The following is a 19,005-nucleotide window of genomic DNA, read 5'->3' on the forward strand; positions in this document are numbered from 1 at the left end:
CCTGTGACAGAGTTTCACTAGATTCTGAAGTTGTTGATGCTGTGACCAAAACATGCTTTTTCAGACAGGTAAACATGGTGAAATGTCTTCAAGAACCAAGAAGAAGTCCAGGTTCCCTAATCTAAGATTTATAGGATTACCATGAGCAGAATGACCGAGAATCTAGTCTAATGTTTAGAGAGGATGCCTCAGTTGGTCGAGTGTCAGACTTTTAATCTGAGGTTTCAGGGATGAAATCCCAGTTCAGGTGGCTTAACTTTGATAAAATTCAAAATGGGAAATTGTTATTTGTTCCTTTCTGTTAAAGTTTGCGTAGATGACGTATGTCATACTCAGTAGAGTCAAAATTCAATGGTGGGTTCAGAAAGGTAGCTAGCTTTGATAGCTAGCAACTAGCGCAATGTCTTGGATTGGGGAAAGTGATTCTGTTTAGAAACCCTGGGTTCAGAAAGGTAGCTAGCAACTAGCGGGAAGTCTTGGATTGGGGAAAGTGACTCTGTGGAGTGTAACATAAGCCATCAACAACGACATCAAGCAACAGCTGAGTTAGGTTTTGGAGATGATACTAAACTTAAATCGCCTGAACAGGGACTTGAACCCTGGACCCTCAGATTAAAAGTCTGATGCTCTACCGACTGAGCTATCCAGGCTCTTGAAGATTAAAAAAATGCTTAAAAGTTTGGATATATGCAGTTTTACCATTGTTCAAAGGAACGATATCGAAGGTTGCAAGTCTTGCAACCCTGTGACAGAGTTTCACTAGATTCTGAAGTTGTTGATGCTGTGACCAAAACATGCTTTTTCAGACAGGTAAACATGGTGAAATGTCTTCAAGAACCAAGAAGAAGTCCAGGTTCCCTAATCTAAGATTTATAGGATTACCATGAGCAGAATGACCGAGAATCTAGTCTAATGTTTAGAGAGGATGCCTCAGTTGGTCGAGTGTCAGACTTTTAATCTGAGGTTTCAGGGATGAAATCCCAGTTCAGGTGGCTTAACTTTGATAAAATTCAAAATGGGAAATTGTTATTTGTTCCTTTCTGTTAAAGTTTGCGTAGATGACGTATGTCATACTCAGTAGAGTCAAAATTCAATGGTGGGTTCAGAAAGGTAGCTAGCTTTGATAGCTAGCAACTAGCGCAATGTCTTGGATTGGGGAAAGTGATTCTGTTTAGAAACCCTGGGTTCAGAAAGGTAGCTAGCAACTAGCGGGAAGTCTTGGATTGGGGAAAGTGACTCTGTGGAGTGTAACATAAGCCATCAACAACGACATCAAGCAACAGCTGAGTTAGGTTTTGGAGATGATACTAAACTTAAATCGCCTGAACAGGGACTTGAACCCTGGACCCTCAGATTAAAAGTCTGATGCTCTACCGACTGAGCTATCCAGGCTCTTGAAGATTAAAAAAATGCTTAAAAGTTTGGATATATGCAGTTTTACCATTGTTCAAAGGAACGATATCGAAGGTTGCAAGTCTTGCAACCCCGTGACAGAGTTTCACTAGATTCTGAAGTTGTTGATGCTGTGACCAACACATGCTTTTTCAGACAGGTAAACATGGTGAAATGTCTTCAAGAACCAAGAAGAAGTCCAGGTTCCCTAATCTAAGATTTATAGGATTACCATGAGCAGAATGACCGAGAATCTAGTCTAATGTTTAGAGAGGATGCCTCAGTTGGTCGAGTTTAATCTGAGGTTTCAGGGATGAAATCCCAGTTCAGGTGGCTTAACTTTGATAAAATTCAAAATGGGAAATTGTTATTTGTTCCTTTCTGTAAAAGTTTGTGTAGATGACTTATGTCATACTCAGTAGAGTCAGAATTCAATGGTGGGTTCAGAAAGGTAGCTAGCTTTGATAGCTAGCAACTAGCGCAATGTCTTGGATTGGGGAAAGTGATTCTGTTTAGAAACCCTGGGTTCAGAAAGGTAGCTAGCTTTGATAGCTAGCAACTAGCGCGAAGTCTTCTGATGCTCTACCGACTGAGCTATCCAGGCACTTGAAGATAAAAAAAATGCTTAAAATTTTGGATATATTCACTTTTACCATTGTTCAAAGGAATGATATCGAAGATTTCATCGTGAAACAGTGAAAAGCGTAACACTGCAGGTGACAAAGTAAGTCTTTTAACCCCGTGACAGAGTTTCACTAGATTCTGAAGTTGTTGATGCTGTGACCAACACATGCTTTTTCAGACAGGTAAACATGGTGAAATGTCTTCAAGAACCAAGAAGAAGTCCAGGTTCCCTAATCTAAGATTTATAGGATTACCATGAGCAGAATGACCGAGAATCTAGTCTAATGTTTAGAGAGGATGCCTCAGTTGGTCGAGTGTCAGACTTTTAATCTGAGGTTTCAGGGATGAAATCCCAGTTCAGGTGGCTTAACTTTGATAAAATTCAAAATGGGAAATTGTTATTTGTTCCTTTCTGTTAAAGTTTGCGTAGATGACGTATGTCATACTCAGTAGAGTCAAAATTCAATGGTGGGTTCATAAAGGTAGCTAGCTTTGATAGCTAGCAACTAGCGCGAAGTCTTGGATTGGGGAAAGTGACTCTGTGGAGTGTAACATAAGCCATCAACAACGACATCAAGCAACAGCTGAGTTAGGTTTTGGAGATGATACTAAACTTAAATCGCCTGAACAGGGACTTGAACCCTGGACCCTCAGATTAAAAGTCTGATGCTCTACCGACTGAGCTATCCAGGCTCTTGAAGATTAAAAAAATGCTTAAAATTTTGGATATATGCAGTTTTACCATTGTTCAAAGGAACAATATCGAAGGTTGCAAGTCTTGCAACCCTGTGACAGAGTTTCACTAGATTCTGAAGTTGTTGATGCTGTGACCAACACATGCTTTTTCAGACAGGTAAACATGGTGAAATGTCTTCAAGAACCCAGAAGAAGTCCAGTTTCCCTAATCTAAGATTTATAGGATTACCATGAGCAGAATGACCGAGAATCTAGTCTAATGTTTAGAGAGGATGCCTCAGTTGGTCGAGTTTAATCTGAGGTTTCAGGGATGAAATCCCAGTTCAGGTGGCTTAACTTTGATAAAATTCAAAATGGGAAATTGTTATTTGTTCCTTTCTGTAAAAGTTTGTGTAGATGACTTATGTCATACTCAGTAGAGTCAGAATTCAATGGTGGGTTCAGAAAGGTAGCTAGCTTTGATAGCTAGCAACTAGCGCAATGTCTTGGATTGGGGAAAGTGATTCTGTTTAGAAACCCTGGGTTCAGAAAGGTAGCTAGCTTTGATAGCTAGCAACTAGCGCGAAGTCTTCTGATGCTCTACCGACTGAGCTATCCAGGCTCTTGAAGATAAAAAAAATGCTTAAAATTTTGGATATATTCACTTTTACCATTGTTCAAAGGAATGATATCGAAGATTTCATCGTGAAACAGTGAAAAGCGTAACACTGCAGGTGACAAAGTAAGTCTTGCAACCCCGTGACAGAGTTTCACTAGATTCTGAAGTTGTTGATGCTGTGACCAACACATGCTTTTTCAGACAGGTAAACATGGTGAAATGTCTTCAAGAACCAAGAAGAAGTCCAGGTTCCCTAATCTAAGATTTATAGGATTACCATGAGCAGAATGACCGAGAATCTAGTCTAATGTTTAGAGAGGATGCCTCAGTTGGTCGAGTTTAATCTGAGGTTTCAGGGATGAAATCCCAGTTCAGGTGGCTTAACTTTGATAAAATTCAAAATGGGAAATTGTTATTTGTTCCTTTCTGTAAAAGTTTGTGTAGATGACTTATGTCATACTCAGTAGAGTCAGAATTCAATGGTGGGTTCAGAAAGGTAGCTAGCTTTGATAGCTAGCAACTAGCGCAATGTCTTGGATTGGGGAAAGTGATTCTGTTTAGAAACCCTGGGTTCAGAAAGGTAGCTAGCTTTGATAGCTAGCAACTAGCGCGAAGTCTTCTGATGCTCTACCGACTGAGCTATCCAGGCACTTGAAGATAAAAAAAATGCTTAAAATTTTGGATATATTCACTTTTACCATTGTTCAAAGGAATGATATCGAAGATTTCATCGTGAAACAGTGAAAAGCGTAACACTGCAGGTGACAAAGTAAGTCTTTTAACCCCGTGACAGAGTTTCACTAGATTCTGAAGTTGTTGATGCTGTGACCAACACATGCTTTTTCAGACAGGTAAACATGGTGAAATGTCTTCAAGAACCAAGAAGAAGTCCAGGTTCCCTAATCTAAGATTTATAGGATTACCATGAGCAGAATGACCGAGAATCTAGTCTAATGTTTAGAGAGGATGCCTCAGTTGGTCGAGTGTCAGACTTTTAATCTGAGGTTTCAGGGATGAAATCCCAGTTCAGGTGGCTTAACTTTGATAAAATTCAAAATGGGAAATTGTTATTTGTTCCTTTCTGTTAAAGTTTGCGTAGATGACGTATGTCATACTCAGTAGAGTCAAAATTCAATGGTGGGTTCATAAAGGTAGCTAGCTTTGATAGCTAGCAACTAGCGCGAAGTCTTGGATTGGGGAAAGTGACTCTGTGGAGTGTAACATAAGCCATCAACAACGACATCAAGCAACAGCTGAGTTAGGTTTTGGAGATGATACTAAACTTAAATCGCCTGAACAGGGACTTGAACCCTGGACCCTCAGATTAAAAGTCTGATGCTCTACCGACTGAGCTATCCAGGCTCTTGAAGATTAAAAAAATGCTTAAAATTTTGGATATATGCAGTTTTACCATTGTTCAAAGGAACAATATCGAAGGTTGCAAGTCTTGCAACCCTGTGACAGAGTTTCACTAGATTCTGAAGTTGTTGATGCTGTGACCAACACATGCTTTTTCAGACAGGTAAACATGGTGAAATGTCTTCAAGAACCCAGAAGAAGTCCAGTTTCCCTAATCTAAGATTTATAGGATTACCATGAGCAGAATGACCGAGAATCTAGTCTAATGTTTAGAGAGGATGCCTCAGTTGGTCGAGTTTAATCTGAGGTTTCAGGGATGAAATCCCAGTTCAGGTGGCTTAACTTTGATAAAATTCAAAATGGGAAATTGTTATTTGTTCCTTTCTGTAAAAGTTTGTGTAGATGACTTATGTCATACTCAGTAGAGTCAGAATTCAATGGTGGGTTCAGAAAGGTAGCTAGCTTTGATAGCTAGCAACTAGCGCAATGTCTTGGATTGGGGAAAGTGATTCTGTTTAGAAACCCTGGGTTCAGAAAGGTAGCTAGCTTTGATAGCTAGCAACTAGCGCGAAGTCTTCTGATGCTCTACCGACTGAGCTATCCAGGCTCTTGAAGATAAAAAAAATGCTTAAAATTTTGGATATATTCACTTTTACCATTGTTCAAAGGAATGATATCGAAGATTTCATCGTGAAACAGTGAAAAGCGTAACACTGCAGGTGACAAAGTAAGTCTTGCAACCCCGTGACAGAGTTTCACTAGATTCTGAAGTTGTTGATGCTGTGACCAACACATGCTTTTTCAGACAGGTAAACATGGTGAAATGTCTTCAAGAACCAAGAAGAAGTCCAGGTTCCCTAATCTAAGATTTATAGGATTACCATGAGCAGAATGACCGAGAATCTAGTCTAATGTTTAGAGAGGATGCCTCAGTTGGTCGAGTTTAATCTGAGGTTTCAGGGATGAAATCCCAGTTCAGGTGGCTTAACTTTGATAAAATTCAAAATGGGAAATTGTTATTTGTTCCTTTCTGTAAAAGTTTGTGTAGATGACTTATGTCATACTCAGTAGAGTCAGAATTCAATGGTGGGTTCAGAAAGGTAGCTAGCTTTGATAGCTAGCAACTAGCGCAATGTCTTGGATTGGGGAAAGTGATTCTGTTTAGAAACCCTGGGTTCAGAAAGGTAGCTAGCTTTGATAGCTAGCAACTAGCGCGAAGTCTTCTGATGCTCTACCGACTGAGCTATCCAGGCACTTGAAGATAAAAAAAATGCTTAAAATTTTGGATATATTCACTTTTACCATTGTTCAAAGGAATGATATCGAAGATTTCATCGTGAAACAGTGAAAAGCGTAACACTGCAGGTGACAAAGTAAGTCTTTTAACCCCGTGACAGAGTTTCACTAGATTCTGAAGTTGTTGATGCTGTGACCAACACATGCTTTTTCAGACAGGTAAACATGGTGAAATGTCTTCAAGAACCAAGAAGAAGTCCAGGTTCCCTAATCTAAGATTTATAGGATTACCATGAGCAGAATGACCGAGAATCTAGTCTAATGTTTAGAGAGGATGCCTCAGTTGGTCGAGTGTCAGACTTTTAATCTGAGGTTTCAGGGATGAAATCCCAGTTCAGGTGGCTTAACTTTGATAAAATTCAAAATGGGAAATTGTTATTTGTTCCTTTCTGTTAAAGTTTGCGTAGATGACGTATGTCATACTCAGTAGAGTCAAAATTCAATGGTGGGTTCATAAAGGTAGCTAGCTTTGATAGCTAGCAACTAGCGCGAAGTCTTGGATTGGGGAAAGTGACTCTGTGGAGTGTAACATAAGCCATCAACAACGACATCAAGCAACAGCTGAGTTAGGTTTTGGAGATGATACTAAACTTAAATCGCCTGAACAGGGACTTGAACCCTGGACCCTCAGATTAAAAGTCTGATGCTCTACCGACTGAGCTATCCAGGCTCTTGAAGATTAAAAAAATGCTTAAAATTTTGGATATATGCAGTTTTACCATTGTTCAAAGGAACAATATCGAAGGTTGCAAGTCTTGCAACCCTGTGACAGAGTTTCACTAGATTCTGAAGTTGTTGATGCTGTGACCAACACATGCTTTTTCAGACAGGTAAACATGGTGAAATGTCTTCAAGAACCCAGAAGAAGTCCAGTTTCCCTAATCTAAGATTTATAGGATTACCATGAGCAGAATGACCGAGAATCTAGTCTAATGTTTAGAGAGGATGCCTCAGTTGGTCGAGTTTAATCTGAGGTTTCAGGGATGAAATCCCAGTTCAGGTGGCTTAACTTTGATAAAATTCAAAATGGGAAATTGTTATTTGTTCCTTTCTGTAAAAGTTTGTGTAGATGACTTATGTCATACTCAGTAGAGTCAGAATTCAATGGTGGGTTCAGAAAGGTAGCTAGCTTTGATAGCTAGCAACTAGCGCAATGTCTTGGATTGGGGAAAGTGATTCTGTTTAGAAACCCTGGGTTCAGAAAGGTAGCTAGCTTTGATAGCTAGCAACTAGCGCGAAGTCTTCTGATGCTCTACCGACTGAGCTATCCAGGCTCTTGAAGATAAAAAAAATGCTTAAAATTTTGGATATATTCACTTTTACCATTGTTCAAAGGAATGATATCGAAGATTTCATCGTGAAACAGTGAAAAGCGTAACACTGCAGGTGACAAAGTAAGTCTTGCAACCCCGTGACAGAGTTTCACTAGATTCTGAAGTTGTTGATGCTGTGACCAACACATGCTTTTTCAGACAGGTAAACATGGTGAAATGTCTTCAAGAACCAAGAAGAAGTCCAGGTTCCCTAATCTAAGATTTATAGGATTACCATGAGCAGAATGACCGAGAATCTAGTCTAATGTTTAGAGAGGATGCCTCAGTTGGTCGAGTGTCAGACTTTTAATCTGAGGTTTCAGGGATGAAATCCCAGTTCAGGTGGCTTAACTTTGATAAAATTCAAAATGGGAAATTGTTATTTGTTCCTTTCTGTTAAAGTTTGCGTAGATGACGTATGTCATACTCAGTAGAGTCAAAATTCAATGGTGGGTTCATAAAGGTAGCTAGCTTTGATAGCTAGCAACTAGCGCGAAGTCTTGGATTGGGGAAAGTGACTCTGTGGAGTGTAACATAAGCCATCAACAACGACATCAAGCAACAGCTGAGTTAGGTTTTGGAGATGATACTAAACTTAAATCGCCTGAACAGGGACTTGAACCCTGGACCCTCAGATTAAAAGTCTGATGCTCTACCGACTGAGCTATCCAGGCTCTTGAAGATTAAAAAAATGCTTAAAATTTTGGATATATGCAGTTTTACCATTGTTCAAAGGAACAATATCGAAGGTTGCAAGTCTTGCAACCCTGTGACAGAGTTTCACTAGATTCTGAAGTTGTTGATGCTGTGACCAACACATGCTTTTTCAGACAGGTAAACATGGTGAAATGTCTTCAAGAACCCAGAAGAAGTCCAGTTTCCCTAATCTAAGATTTATAGGATTACCATGAGCAGAATGACCGAGAATCTAGTCTAATGTTTAGAGAGGATGCCTCAGTTGGTCGAGTGTCAGACTTTTAATCTGAGGTTTCAGGGATGAAATCCCAGTTCAGGTGGCTTAACTTTGATAAAATTCAAAATGGGAAATTGTTATTTGTTCCTTTCTGTAAAAGTTTGTGTAGATGACTTATGTCATACTCAGTAGAGTCAGAATTCAATGGTGGGTTCAGAAAGGTAGCTAGCTTTGATAGCTAGCAACTAGCGCAATGTCTTGGATTGGGGAAAGTGATTCTGTTTAGAAACCCTGGGTTCAGAAAGGTAGCTAGCTTTGATAGCTAGCAACTAGCGCAAAGTCTTCTGATGCTCTACCGACTGAGCTATCCAGGCTCTTGAAGATAAAAAAAATGCTTAAAATTTTGGATATATTCACTTTTACCATTGTTCAAAGGAATGATATCGAAGATTTCATCGTGAAACAGTGAAAAGCGTAACACTGCAGGTGACAAAGTAAGTCTTGCAACCCCGTGACAGAGTTTCACTAGATTCTGAAGTTGTTGATGCTGTGACCAACACATGCTTTTTCAGACAGGTAAACATGGTGAAATGTCTTCAAGAACCAAGAAGAAGTCCAGGTTCCCTAATCTAAGATTTATAGGATTACCATGAGCAGAATGACCGAGAATCTAGTCTAATGTTTAGAGAGGATGCCTCAGTTGGTCGAGTGTCAGACTTTTAATCTGAGGTTTCAGGGATGAAATCCCAGTTCAGGTGGCTTAACTTTGATAAAATTCAAAATGGGAAATTGTTATTTGTTCCTTTCTGTTAAAGTTTGCGTAGATGACGTATGTCATACTCAGTAGAGTCAAAATTCAATGGTGGGTTCATAAAGGTAGCTAGCTTTGATAGCTAGCAACTAGCGCGAAGTCTTGGATTGGGGAAAGTGACTCTGTGGAGTGTAACATAAGCCATTAACAACGACATCAAGCAACAGCTGAGTTAGGTTCTGGAGATGATACTAAACTTAAATCACCTGAACAGGGACTTGAACCCTGGACCCTCAGATTAAAAGTCTGATGCTCTACCGACTGAGCTATCCAGGCTCTTGAAGATTAAAAAAATGCTTAAAATTTTGGATATATGCAGTTTTACCATTGTTCAAAGGAACGATATCGAAGGTTGCAAGTCTTGCAACCCTGTGACAGAGTTTCACTAGATTCTGAAGTTGTTGATGCTGTGACCAACACATGCTTTTTCAGACAGGTAAACATGGTGAAATGTCTTCAAGAACCCAGAAGAAGTCCAGTTTCCCTAATCTAAGATTTATAGGATTACCATGAGCAGAATGACCGAGAATCTAGTCTAATGTTTAGAGAGGATGCCTCAGTTGGTCGAGTTTAATCTGAGGTTTCAGGGATGAAATCCCAGTTCAGGTGGCTTAACTTTGATAAAATTCAAAATGGGAAATTGTTATTTGTTCCTTTCTGTAAAAGTTTGTGTAGATGACTTATGTCATACTCAGTAGAGTCAGAATTCAATGGTGGGTTCAGAAAGGTAGCTAGCTTTGATAGCTAGCAACTAGCGCGAAGTCTTGGATTGGGGAAAGTGACTCTGTGGAGTGTAACATAAGCCATTAACAACGACATCAAGCAACAGCTGAGTTAGGTTCTGGAGATGATACTAAACTTAAATCACCTGAACAGGGACTTGAACCCTGGACCCTCAGATTAAAAGTCTGATGCTCTACCGACTGAGCTATCCAGGCTCTTGAAGATTAAAAAAATGCTTAAAATTTTGGATATATGCAGTTTTACCATTGTTCAAAGGAACGATATCGAAGGTTGCAAGTCTTGCAACCCTGTGACAGAGTTTCACTAGATTCTGAAGTTGTTGATGCTGTGACCAAAACATGCTTTTTCAGACAGGTAAACATGGTGAAATGTCTTCAAGAACCAAGAAGAAGTCCAGGTTCCCTAATCTAAGATTTATAGGATTACCATGAGCAGAATGACCGAGAATCTAGTCTAATGTTTAGAGAGGATGCCTCAGTTGGTCGAGTGTCAGACTTTTAATCTGAGGTTTCAGGGATGAAATCCCAGTTCAGGTGGCTTAACTTTGATAAAATTCAAAATGGGAAATTGTTATTTGTTCCTTTCTGTTAAAGTTTGCGTAGATGACGTATGTCATACTCAGTAGAGTCAAAATTCAATGGTGGGTTCAGAAAGGTAGCTAGCTTTGATAGCTAGCAACTAGCGCAATGTCTTGGATTGGGGAAAGTGATTCTGTTTAGAAACCCTGGGTTCAGAAAGGTAGCTAGCAACTAGCGGGAAGTCTTGGATTGGGGAAAGTGACTCTGTGGAGTGTAACATAAGCCATCAACAACGACATCAAGCAACAGCTGAGTTAGGTTTTGGAGATGATACTAAACTTAAATCGCCTGAACAGGGACTTGAACCCTGGACCCTCAGATTAAAAGTCTGATGCTCTACCGACTGAGCTATCCAGGCTCTTGAAGATTAAAAAAATGCTTAAAAGTTTGGATATATGCAGTTTTACCATTGTTCAAAGGAACGATATCGAAGGTTGCAAGTCTTGCAACCCCGTGACAGAGTTTCACTAGATTCTGAAGTTGTTGATGCTGTGACCAACACATGCTTTTTCAGACAGGTAAACATGGTGAAATGTCTTCAAGAACCAAGAAGAAGTCCAGGTTCCCTAATCTAAGATTTATAGGATTACCATGAGCAGAATGACCGAGAATCTAGTCTAATGTTTAGAGAGGATGCCTCAGTTGGTCGAGTTTAATCTGAGGTTTCAGGGATGAAATCCCAGTTCAGGTGGCTTAACTTTGATAAAATTCAAAATGGGAAATTGTTATTTGTTCCTTTCTGTAAAAGTTTGTGTAGATGACTTATGTCATACTCAGTAGAGTCAGAATTCAATGGTGGGTTCAGAAAGGTAGCTAGCTTTGATAGCTAGCAACTAGCGCAATGTCTTGGATTGGGGAAAGTGATTCTGTTTAGAAACCCTGGGTTCAGAAAGGTAGCTAGCAACTAGCGCGAAGTCTTGGATTGGGGAAAGTGACTCTGTGGAGTGTAACATAAGCCATCAACAACGACATCAAGCAACAGCTGAGTTAGGTTTTGGAGATGATACTAAACTTAAATCGCCTGAACAGGGACTTGAACCCTGGACCCTCAGATTAAAAGTCTGATGCTCTACCGACTGAGCTATCCAGGCTCTTGAAGATTAAAAAAATGCTTAAAAGTTTGGATATATGCAGTTTTACCATTGTTCAAAGGAACGATATCGAAGGTTGCAAGTCTTGCAACCCCGTGACAGAGTTTCACTAGATTCTGAAGTTGTTGATGCTGTGACCAACACATGCTTTTTCAGACAGGTAAACATGGTGAAATGTCTTCAAGAACCAAGAAGAAGTCCAGGTTCCCTAATCTAAGATTTATAGGATTACCATGAGCAGAATGACCGAGAATCTAGTCTAATGTTTAGAGAGGATGCCTCAGTTGGTCGAGTTTAATCTGAGGTTTCAGGGATGAAATCCCAGTTCAGGTGGCTTAACTTTGATAAAATTCAAAATGGGAAATTGTTATTTGTTCCTTTCTGTAAAAGTTTGTGTAGATGACTTATGTCATACTCAGTAGAGTCAGAATTCAATGGTGGGTTCAGAAAGGTAGCTAGCTTTGATAGCTAGCAACTAGCGCAATGTCTTGGATTGGGGAAAGTGATTCTGTTTAGAAACCCTGGGTTCAGAAAGGTAGCTAGCTTTGATAGCTAGCAACTAGCGCGAAGTCTTCTGATGCTCTACCGACTGAGCTATCCAGGCTCTTGAAGATAAAAAAAATGCTTAAAATTTTGGATATATTCACTTTTACCATTGTTCAAAGGAATGATATCGAAGATTTCATCGTGAAACAGTGAAAAGCGTAACACTGCAGGTGACAAAGTAAGTCTTGCAACCCCGTGACAGAGTTTCACTAGATTCTGAAGTTGTTGATGCTGTGACCAACACATGCTTTTTCAGACAGGTAAACATGGTGAAATGTCTTCAAGAACCAAGAAGAAGTCCAGGTTCCCTAATCTAAGATTTATAGGATTACCATGAGCAGAATGACCGAGAATCTAGTCTAATGTTTAGAGAGGATGCCTCAGTTGGTCGAGTGTCAGACTTTTAATCTGAGGTTTCAGGGATGAAATCCCAGTTCAGGTGGCTTAACTTTGATAAAATTCAAAATGGGAAATTGTTATTTGTTCCTTTCTGTTAAAGTTTGCGTAGATGACGTATGTCATACTCAGTAGAGTCAAAATTCAATGGTGGGTTCATAAAGGTAGCTAGCTTTGATAGCTAGCAACTAGCGCGAAGTCTTGGATTGGGGAAAGTGACTCTGTGGAGTGTAACATAAGCCATCAACAACGACATCAAGCAACAGCTGAGTTAGGTTTTGGAGATGATACTAAACTTAAATCGCCTGAACAGGGACTTGAACCCTGGACCCTCAGATTAAAAGTCTGATGCTCTACCGACTGAGCTATCCAGGCTCTTGAAGATTAAAAAAATGCTTAAAATTTTGGATATATGCAGTTTTACCATTGTTCAAAGGAACAATATCGAAGGTTGCAAGTCTTGCAACCCTGTGACAGAGTTTCACTAGATTCTGAAGTTGTTGATGCTGTGACCAACACATGCTTTTTCAGACAGGTAAACATGGTGAAATGTCTTCAAGAACCCAGAAGAAGTCCAGTTTCCCTAATCTAAGATTTATAGGATTACCATGAGCAGAATGACCGAGAATCTAGTCTAATGTTTAGAGAGGATGCCTCAGTTGGTCGAGTTTAATCTGAGGTTTCAGGGATGAAATCCCAGTTCAGGTGGCTTAACTTTGATAAAATTCAAAATGGGAAATTGTTATTTGTTCCTTTCTGTAAAAGTTTGTGTAGATGACTTATGTCATACTCAGTAGAGTCAGAATTCAATGGTGGGTTCAGAAAGGTAGCTAGCTTTAATAGCTAGCAACTAGCGCGAAGTCTTGGATTGGGGAAAGTGACTCTGTGGAGTGTAACATAAGCCATTAACAACGACATCAAGCAACAGCTGAGTTAGGTTCTGGAGATGATACTAAACTTAAATCACCTGAACAGGGACTTGAACCCTGGACCCTCAGATTAAAAGTCTGATGCTCTACCGACTGAGCTATCCAGGCTCTTGAAGATTAAAAAAATGCTTAAAATTTTGGATATATGCAGTTTTACCATTGTTCAAAGGAACGATATCGAAGGTTGCAAGTCTTGCAACCCTGTGACAGAGTTTCACTAGATTCTGAAGTTGTTGATGCTGTGACCAAAACATGCTTTTTCAGACAGGTAAACATGGTGAAATGTCTTCAAGAACCAAGAAGAAGTCCAGGTTCCCTAATCTAAGATTTATAGGATTACCATGAGCAGAATGACCGAGAATCTAGTCTAATGTTTAGAGAGGATGCCTCAGTTGGTCGAGTGTCAGACTTTTAATCTGAGGTTTCAGGGATGAAATCCCAGTTCAGGTGGCTTAACTTTGATAAAATTCAAAATGGGAAATTGTTATTTGTTCCTTTCTGTTAAAGTTTGCGTAGATGACGTATGTCATACTCAGTAGAGTCAAAATTCAATGGTGGGTTCAGAAAGGTAGCTAGCTTTGATAGCTAGCAACTAGCGCAATGTCTTGGATTGGGGAAAGTGATTCTGTTTAGAAACCCTGGGTTCAGAAAGGTAGCTAGCAACTAGCGGGAAGTCTTGGATTGGGGAAAGTGACTCTGTGGAGTGTAACATAAGCCATCAACAACGACATCAAGCAACAGCTGAGTTAGGTTTTGGAGATGATACTAAACTTAAATCGCCTGAACAGGGACTTGAACCCTGGACCCTCAGATTAAAAGTCTGATGCTCTACCGACTGAGCTATCCAGGCTCTTGAAGATTAAAAAAATGCTTAAAAGTTTGGATATATGCAGTTTTACCATTGTTCAAAGGAACGATATCGAAGGTTGCAAGTCTTGCAACCCTGTGACAGAGTTTCACTAGATTCTGAAGTTGTTGATGCTGTGACCAAAACATGCTTTTTCAGACAGGTAAACATGGTGAAATGTCTTCAAGAACCAAGAAGAAGTCCAGGTTCCCTAATCTAAGATTTATAGGATTACCATGAGCAGAATGACCGAGAATCTAGTCTAATGTTTAGAGAGGATGCCTCAGTTGGTCGAGTGTCAGACTTTTAATCTGAGGTTTCAGGGATGAAATCCCAGTTCAGGTGGCTTAACTTTGATAAAATTCAAAATGGGAAATTGTTATTTGTTCCTTTCTGTTAAAGTTTGCGTAGATGACGTATGTCATACTCAGTAGAGTCAAAATTCAATGGTGGGTTCAGAAAGGTAGCTAGCTTTGATAGCTAGCAACTAGCGCAATGTCTTGGATTGGGGAAAGTGATTCTGTTTAGAAACCCTGGGTTCAGAAAGGTAGCTAGCAACTAGCGGGAAGTCTTGGATTGGGGAAAGTGACTCTGTGGAGTGTAACATAAGCCATCAACAACGACATCAAGCAACAGCTGAGTTAGGTTTTGGAGATGATACTAAACTTAAATCGCCTGAACAGGGACTTGAACCCTGGACCCTCAGATTAAAAGTCTGATGCTCTACCGACTGAGCTATCCAGGCTCTTGAAGATTAAAAAAATGCTTAAAAGTTTGGATATATGCAGTTTTACCATTGTTCAAAGGAACGATATCGAAGGTTGCAAGTCTTGCAACCCCGTGACAGAGTTTCACTAGATTCTGAAGTTGTTGATGCTGTGACCAACACATGCTTTTTCAGACAGGTAAACATGGTGAAATGTCTTCAAGAACCAAGAAGAAGTCCAGGTTCCCTAATCTAAGATTTATAGGATTACCATGAGCAGAATGACCGAGAATCTAGTCTAATGTTTAGAGAGGATGCCTCAGTTGGTCGAGTTTAATCTGAGGTTTCAGGGATGAAATCCCAGTTCAGGTGGCTTAACTTTGATAAAATTCAAAATGGGAAATTGTTATTTGTTCCTTTCTGTAAAAGTTTGTGTAGATGACTTATGTCATACTCAGTAGAGTCAGAATTCAATGGTGGGTTCAGAAAGGTAGCTAGCTTTGATAGCTAGCAACTAGCGCAATGTCTTGGATTGGGGAAAGTGATTCTGTTTAGAAACCCTGGGTTCAGAAAGGTAGCTAGCTTTGATAGCTAGCAACTAGCGCGAAGTCTTCTGATGCTCTACCGACTGAGCTATCCAGGCACTTGAAGATAAAAAAAATGCTTAAAATTTTGGATATATTCACTTTTACCATTGTTCAAAGGAATGATATCGAAGATTTCATCGTGAAACAGTGAAAAGCGTAACACTGCAGGTGACAAAGTAAGTCTTTTAACCCCGTGACAGAGTTTCACTAGATTCTGAAGTTGTTGATGCTGTGACCAACACATGCTTTTTCAGACAGGTAAACATGGTGAAATGTCTTCAAGAACCAAGAAGAAGTCCAGGTTCCCTAATCTAAGATTTATAGGATTACCATGAGCAGAATGACCGAGAATCTAGTCTAATGTTTAGAGAGGATGCCTCAGTTGGTCGAGTGTCAGACTTTTAATCTGAGGTTTCAGGGATGAAATCCCAGTTCAGGTGGCTTAACTTTGATAAAATTCAAAATGGGAAATTGTTATTTGTTCCTTTCTGTTAAAGTTTGCGTAGATGACGTATGTCATACTCAGTAGAGTCAAAATTCAATGGTGGGTTCATAAAGGTAGCTAGCTTTGATAGCTAGCAACTAGCGCGAAGTCTTGGATTGGGGAAAGTGACTCTGTGGAGTGTAACATAAGCCATCAACAACGACATCAAGCAACAGCTGAGTTAGGTTTTGGAGATGATACTAAACTTAAATCGCCTGAACAGGGACTTGAACCCTGGACCCTCAGATTAAAAGTCTGATGCTCTACCGACTGAGCTATCCAGGCTCTTGAAGATTAAAAAAATGCTTAAAATTTTGGATATATGCAGTTTTACCATTGTTCAAAGGAACAATATCGAAGGTTGCAAGTCTTGCAACCCTGTGACAGAGTTTCACTAGATTCTGAAGTTGTTGATGCTGTGACCAACACATGCTTTTTCAGACAGGTAAACATGGTGAAATGTCTTCAAGAACCCAGAAGAAGTCCAGTTTCCCTAATCTAAGATTTATAGGATTACCATGAGCAGAATGACCGAGAATCTAGTCTAATGTTTAGAGAGGATGCCTCAGTTGGTCGAGTTTAATCTGAGGTTTCAGGGATGAAATCCCAGTTCAGGTGGCTTAACTTTGATAAAATTCAAAATGGGAAATTGTTATTTGTTCCTTTCTGTAAAAGTTTGTGTAGATGACTTATGTCATACTCAGTAGAGTCAGAATTCAATGGTGGGTTCAGAAAGGTAGCTAGCTTTGATAGCTAGCAACTAGCGCAATGTCTTGGATTGGGGAAAGTGATTCTGTTTAGAAACCCTGGGTTCAGAAAGGTAGCTAGCTTTGATAGCTAGCAACTAGCGCGAAGTCTTCTGATGCTCTACCGACTGAGCTATCCAGGCTCTTGAAGATAAAAAAAATGCTTAAAATTTTGGATATATTCACTTTTACCATTGTTCAAAGGAATGATATCGAAGATTTCATCGTGAAACAGTGAAAAGCGTAACACTGCAGGTGACAAAGTAAGTCTTGCAACCCCGTGACAGAGTTTCACTAGATTCTGAAGTTGTTGATGCTGTGACCAACACATGCTTTTTCAGACAGGTAAACATGGTGAAATGTCTTCAAGAACCAAGAAGAAGTCCAGGTTCCCTAATCTAAGATTTATAGGATTACCATGAGCAGAATGACCGAGAATCTAGTCTAATGTTTAGAGAGGATGCCTCAGTTGGTCGAGTGTCAGACTTTTAATCTGAGGTTTCAGGGATGAAATCCCAGTTCAGGTGGCTTAACTTTGATAAAATTCAAAATGGGAAATTGTTATTTGTTCCTTTCTGTTAAAGTTTGCGTAGATGACGTATGTCATACTCAGTAGAGTCAAAATTCAATGGTGGGTTCATAAAGGTAGCTAGCTTTGATAGCTAGCAACTAGCGCGAAGTCTTGGATTGGGGAAAGTGACTCTGTGGAGTGTAACATAAGCCATCAACAACGACATCAAGCAACAGCTGAGTTAGGTTTTGGAGATGATACTAAACTTAAATCGCCTGAACAGGGACTTGAACCCTGGACCCTCAGATTAAAAGTCTGATGCTCTACCGACTGAGCTATCCAGGCTCTTGAAGATTAAAAAAATGCTTAAAATTTTGGATATATGCAGTTTTACCATTGTTCAAAGGAACAATATCGAAGGTTGCAAGTCTTGCAACCCTGTGACAGAGTTTCACTAGATTCTGAAGTTGTTGATGCTGTGACCAACACATGCTTTTTCAGACAGGTAAACATGGTGAAATGTCTTCAAGAACCCAGAAGAAGTCCAGTTTCCCTAATCTAAGATTTATAGGATTACCATGAGCAGAATGACCGAGAATCTAGTCTAATGTTTAGAGAGGATGCCTCAGTTGGTCGAGTGTCAGACTTTTAATCTGAGGTTTCAGGGATGAAATCCCAGTTCAGGTGGCTTAACTTTGATAAAATTCAAAATGGGAAATTGTTATTTGTTCCTTTCTGTAAAAGTTTGTGTAGATGACTTATGTCATACTCAGTAGAGTCAGAATTCAATGGTGGGTTCAGAAAGGTAGCTAGCTTTGATAGCTAGCAACTAGCGCAATGTCTTGGATTGGGGAAAGTGATTCTGTTTAGAAACCCTGGGTTCAGAAAGGTAGCTAGCTTTGATAGCTAGCAACTAGCGCAAAGTCTTCTGATGCTCTACCGACTGAGCTATCCAGGCTCTTGAAGATAAAAAAAATGCTTAAAATTTTGGATATATTCACTTTTACCATTGTTCAAAGGAATGATATCGAAGATTTCATCGTGAAACAGTGAAAAGCGTAACACTGCAGGTGACAAAGTAAGTCTTGCAACCCCGTGACAGAGTTTCACTAGATTCTGAAGTTGTTGATGCTGTGACCAACACATGCTTTTTCAGACAGGTAAACATGGTGAAATGTCTTCAAGAACCAAGAAGAAGTCCAGGTTCCCTAATCTAAGATTTATAGGATTACCATGAGCAGAATGACCGAGAATCTAGTCTAATGTTTAGAGAGGATGCCTCAGTTGGTCGAGTGTCAGACTTTTAATCTGAGGTTTCAGGGATGAAATCCCAGTTCAGGTGGCTTAACTTTGATAAAATTCAAAATGGGAAATTGTTATTTGTTCCTTTCTGTTAAAGTTTGCGTAGATGACGTATGTCATACTCAGTAGAGTCAAAATTCAATGGTGGGTTCATAAAGGTAGCTAGCTTTGATAGCTAGCAACTAGCGCGAAGTCTTGGATTGGGGAAAGTGACTCTGTGGAGTGTAACATAAGCCATTAACAACGACATCAAGCAACAGCTGAGTTAGGTTCTGGAGATGATACTAAACTTAAATCACCTGAACAGGGACTTGAACCCTGGACCCTCAGATTAAAAGTCTGATGCTCTACCGACTGAGCTATCCAGGCTCTTGAAGATTAAAAAAATGCTTAAAATTTTGGATATATGCAGTTTTACCATTGTTCAAAGGAACGATATCGAAGGTTGCAAGTCTTGCAACCCTGTGACAGAGTTTCACTAGATTCTGAAGTTGTTGATGCTGTGACCAACACATGCTTTTTCAGACAGGTAAACA

At 39.8% G+C, this 19,005-nt stretch overlaps 17 non-coding genes across 17 annotated transcripts; all 17 read right to left on the reverse strand.

Moving 5' to 3' along the window:
• Window positions 1-577: 577 nt before the first annotated feature.
• On the reverse strand, window positions 578-650 carry trnak-uuu (transfer RNA lysine (anticodon UUU)). Its single transcript has one exon. It is a non-coding gene; the product is annotated as a tRNA-Lys (tRNA).
• Window positions 651-1,319: 669 nt separating this feature from the next.
• On the reverse strand, window positions 1,320-1,392 carry trnak-uuu (transfer RNA lysine (anticodon UUU)). Its single transcript has one exon. It is a non-coding gene; the product is annotated as a tRNA-Lys (tRNA).
• Window positions 1,393-2,636: 1,244 nt separating this feature from the next.
• trnak-uuu (transfer RNA lysine (anticodon UUU)) lies at window positions 2,637-2,709 on the reverse strand. The gene has a single exon. It is a non-coding gene; the product is annotated as a tRNA-Lys (tRNA).
• Window positions 2,710-4,599: 1,890 nt separating this feature from the next.
• trnak-uuu (transfer RNA lysine (anticodon UUU)) lies at window positions 4,600-4,672 on the reverse strand. The gene has a single exon. It is a non-coding gene; the product is annotated as a tRNA-Lys (tRNA).
• A 1,890-nt stretch (window positions 4,673-6,562) lies between these two features.
• On the reverse strand, window positions 6,563-6,635 carry trnak-uuu (transfer RNA lysine (anticodon UUU)). Its single transcript has one exon. It is a non-coding gene; the product is annotated as a tRNA-Lys (tRNA).
• Window positions 6,636-7,879: 1,244 nt separating this feature from the next.
• trnak-uuu (transfer RNA lysine (anticodon UUU)) lies at window positions 7,880-7,952 on the reverse strand. Its single transcript has one exon. It is a non-coding gene; the product is annotated as a tRNA-Lys (tRNA).
• Window positions 7,953-9,205: 1,253 nt separating this feature from the next.
• On the reverse strand, window positions 9,206-9,278 carry trnak-uuu (transfer RNA lysine (anticodon UUU)). The gene has a single exon. It is a non-coding gene; the product is annotated as a tRNA-Lys (tRNA).
• A 589-nt stretch (window positions 9,279-9,867) lies between these two features.
• trnak-uuu (transfer RNA lysine (anticodon UUU)) lies at window positions 9,868-9,940 on the reverse strand. The gene has a single exon. It is a non-coding gene; the product is annotated as a tRNA-Lys (tRNA).
• A 669-nt stretch (window positions 9,941-10,609) lies between these two features.
• On the reverse strand, window positions 10,610-10,682 carry trnak-uuu (transfer RNA lysine (anticodon UUU)). Its single transcript has one exon. It is a non-coding gene; the product is annotated as a tRNA-Lys (tRNA).
• A 660-nt stretch (window positions 10,683-11,342) lies between these two features.
• On the reverse strand, window positions 11,343-11,415 carry trnak-uuu (transfer RNA lysine (anticodon UUU)). Its single transcript has one exon. It is a non-coding gene; the product is annotated as a tRNA-Lys (tRNA).
• Window positions 11,416-12,659: 1,244 nt separating this feature from the next.
• trnak-uuu (transfer RNA lysine (anticodon UUU)) lies at window positions 12,660-12,732 on the reverse strand. Its single transcript has one exon. It is a non-coding gene; the product is annotated as a tRNA-Lys (tRNA).
• A 589-nt stretch (window positions 12,733-13,321) lies between these two features.
• On the reverse strand, window positions 13,322-13,394 carry trnak-uuu (transfer RNA lysine (anticodon UUU)). The gene has a single exon. It is a non-coding gene; the product is annotated as a tRNA-Lys (tRNA).
• Window positions 13,395-14,063: 669 nt separating this feature from the next.
• On the reverse strand, window positions 14,064-14,136 carry trnak-uuu (transfer RNA lysine (anticodon UUU)). The gene has a single exon. It is a non-coding gene; the product is annotated as a tRNA-Lys (tRNA).
• Window positions 14,137-14,805: 669 nt separating this feature from the next.
• On the reverse strand, window positions 14,806-14,878 carry trnak-uuu (transfer RNA lysine (anticodon UUU)). The gene has a single exon. It is a non-coding gene; the product is annotated as a tRNA-Lys (tRNA).
• A 1,244-nt stretch (window positions 14,879-16,122) lies between these two features.
• Window positions 16,123-16,195, reverse strand: trnak-uuu (transfer RNA lysine (anticodon UUU)). The gene has a single exon. It is a non-coding gene; the product is annotated as a tRNA-Lys (tRNA).
• A 1,244-nt stretch (window positions 16,196-17,439) lies between these two features.
• trnak-uuu (transfer RNA lysine (anticodon UUU)) lies at window positions 17,440-17,512 on the reverse strand. The gene has a single exon. It is a non-coding gene; the product is annotated as a tRNA-Lys (tRNA).
• A 1,253-nt stretch (window positions 17,513-18,765) lies between these two features.
• On the reverse strand, window positions 18,766-18,838 carry trnak-uuu (transfer RNA lysine (anticodon UUU)). The gene has a single exon. It is a non-coding gene; the product is annotated as a tRNA-Lys (tRNA).
• Window positions 18,839-19,005: the final 167 nt, after the last annotated feature.

This window comes from Leuresthes tenuis, unplaced genomic scaffold (genome assembly GCF_036924035.1).
Source record: "Leuresthes tenuis unplaced genomic scaffold, fLeuTen1.0.hap1 SCAF_9, whole genome shotgun sequence".
Taxonomy (NCBI): Eukaryota; Metazoa; Chordata; class Actinopteri; order Atheriniformes; family Atherinopsidae; genus Leuresthes; species Leuresthes tenuis.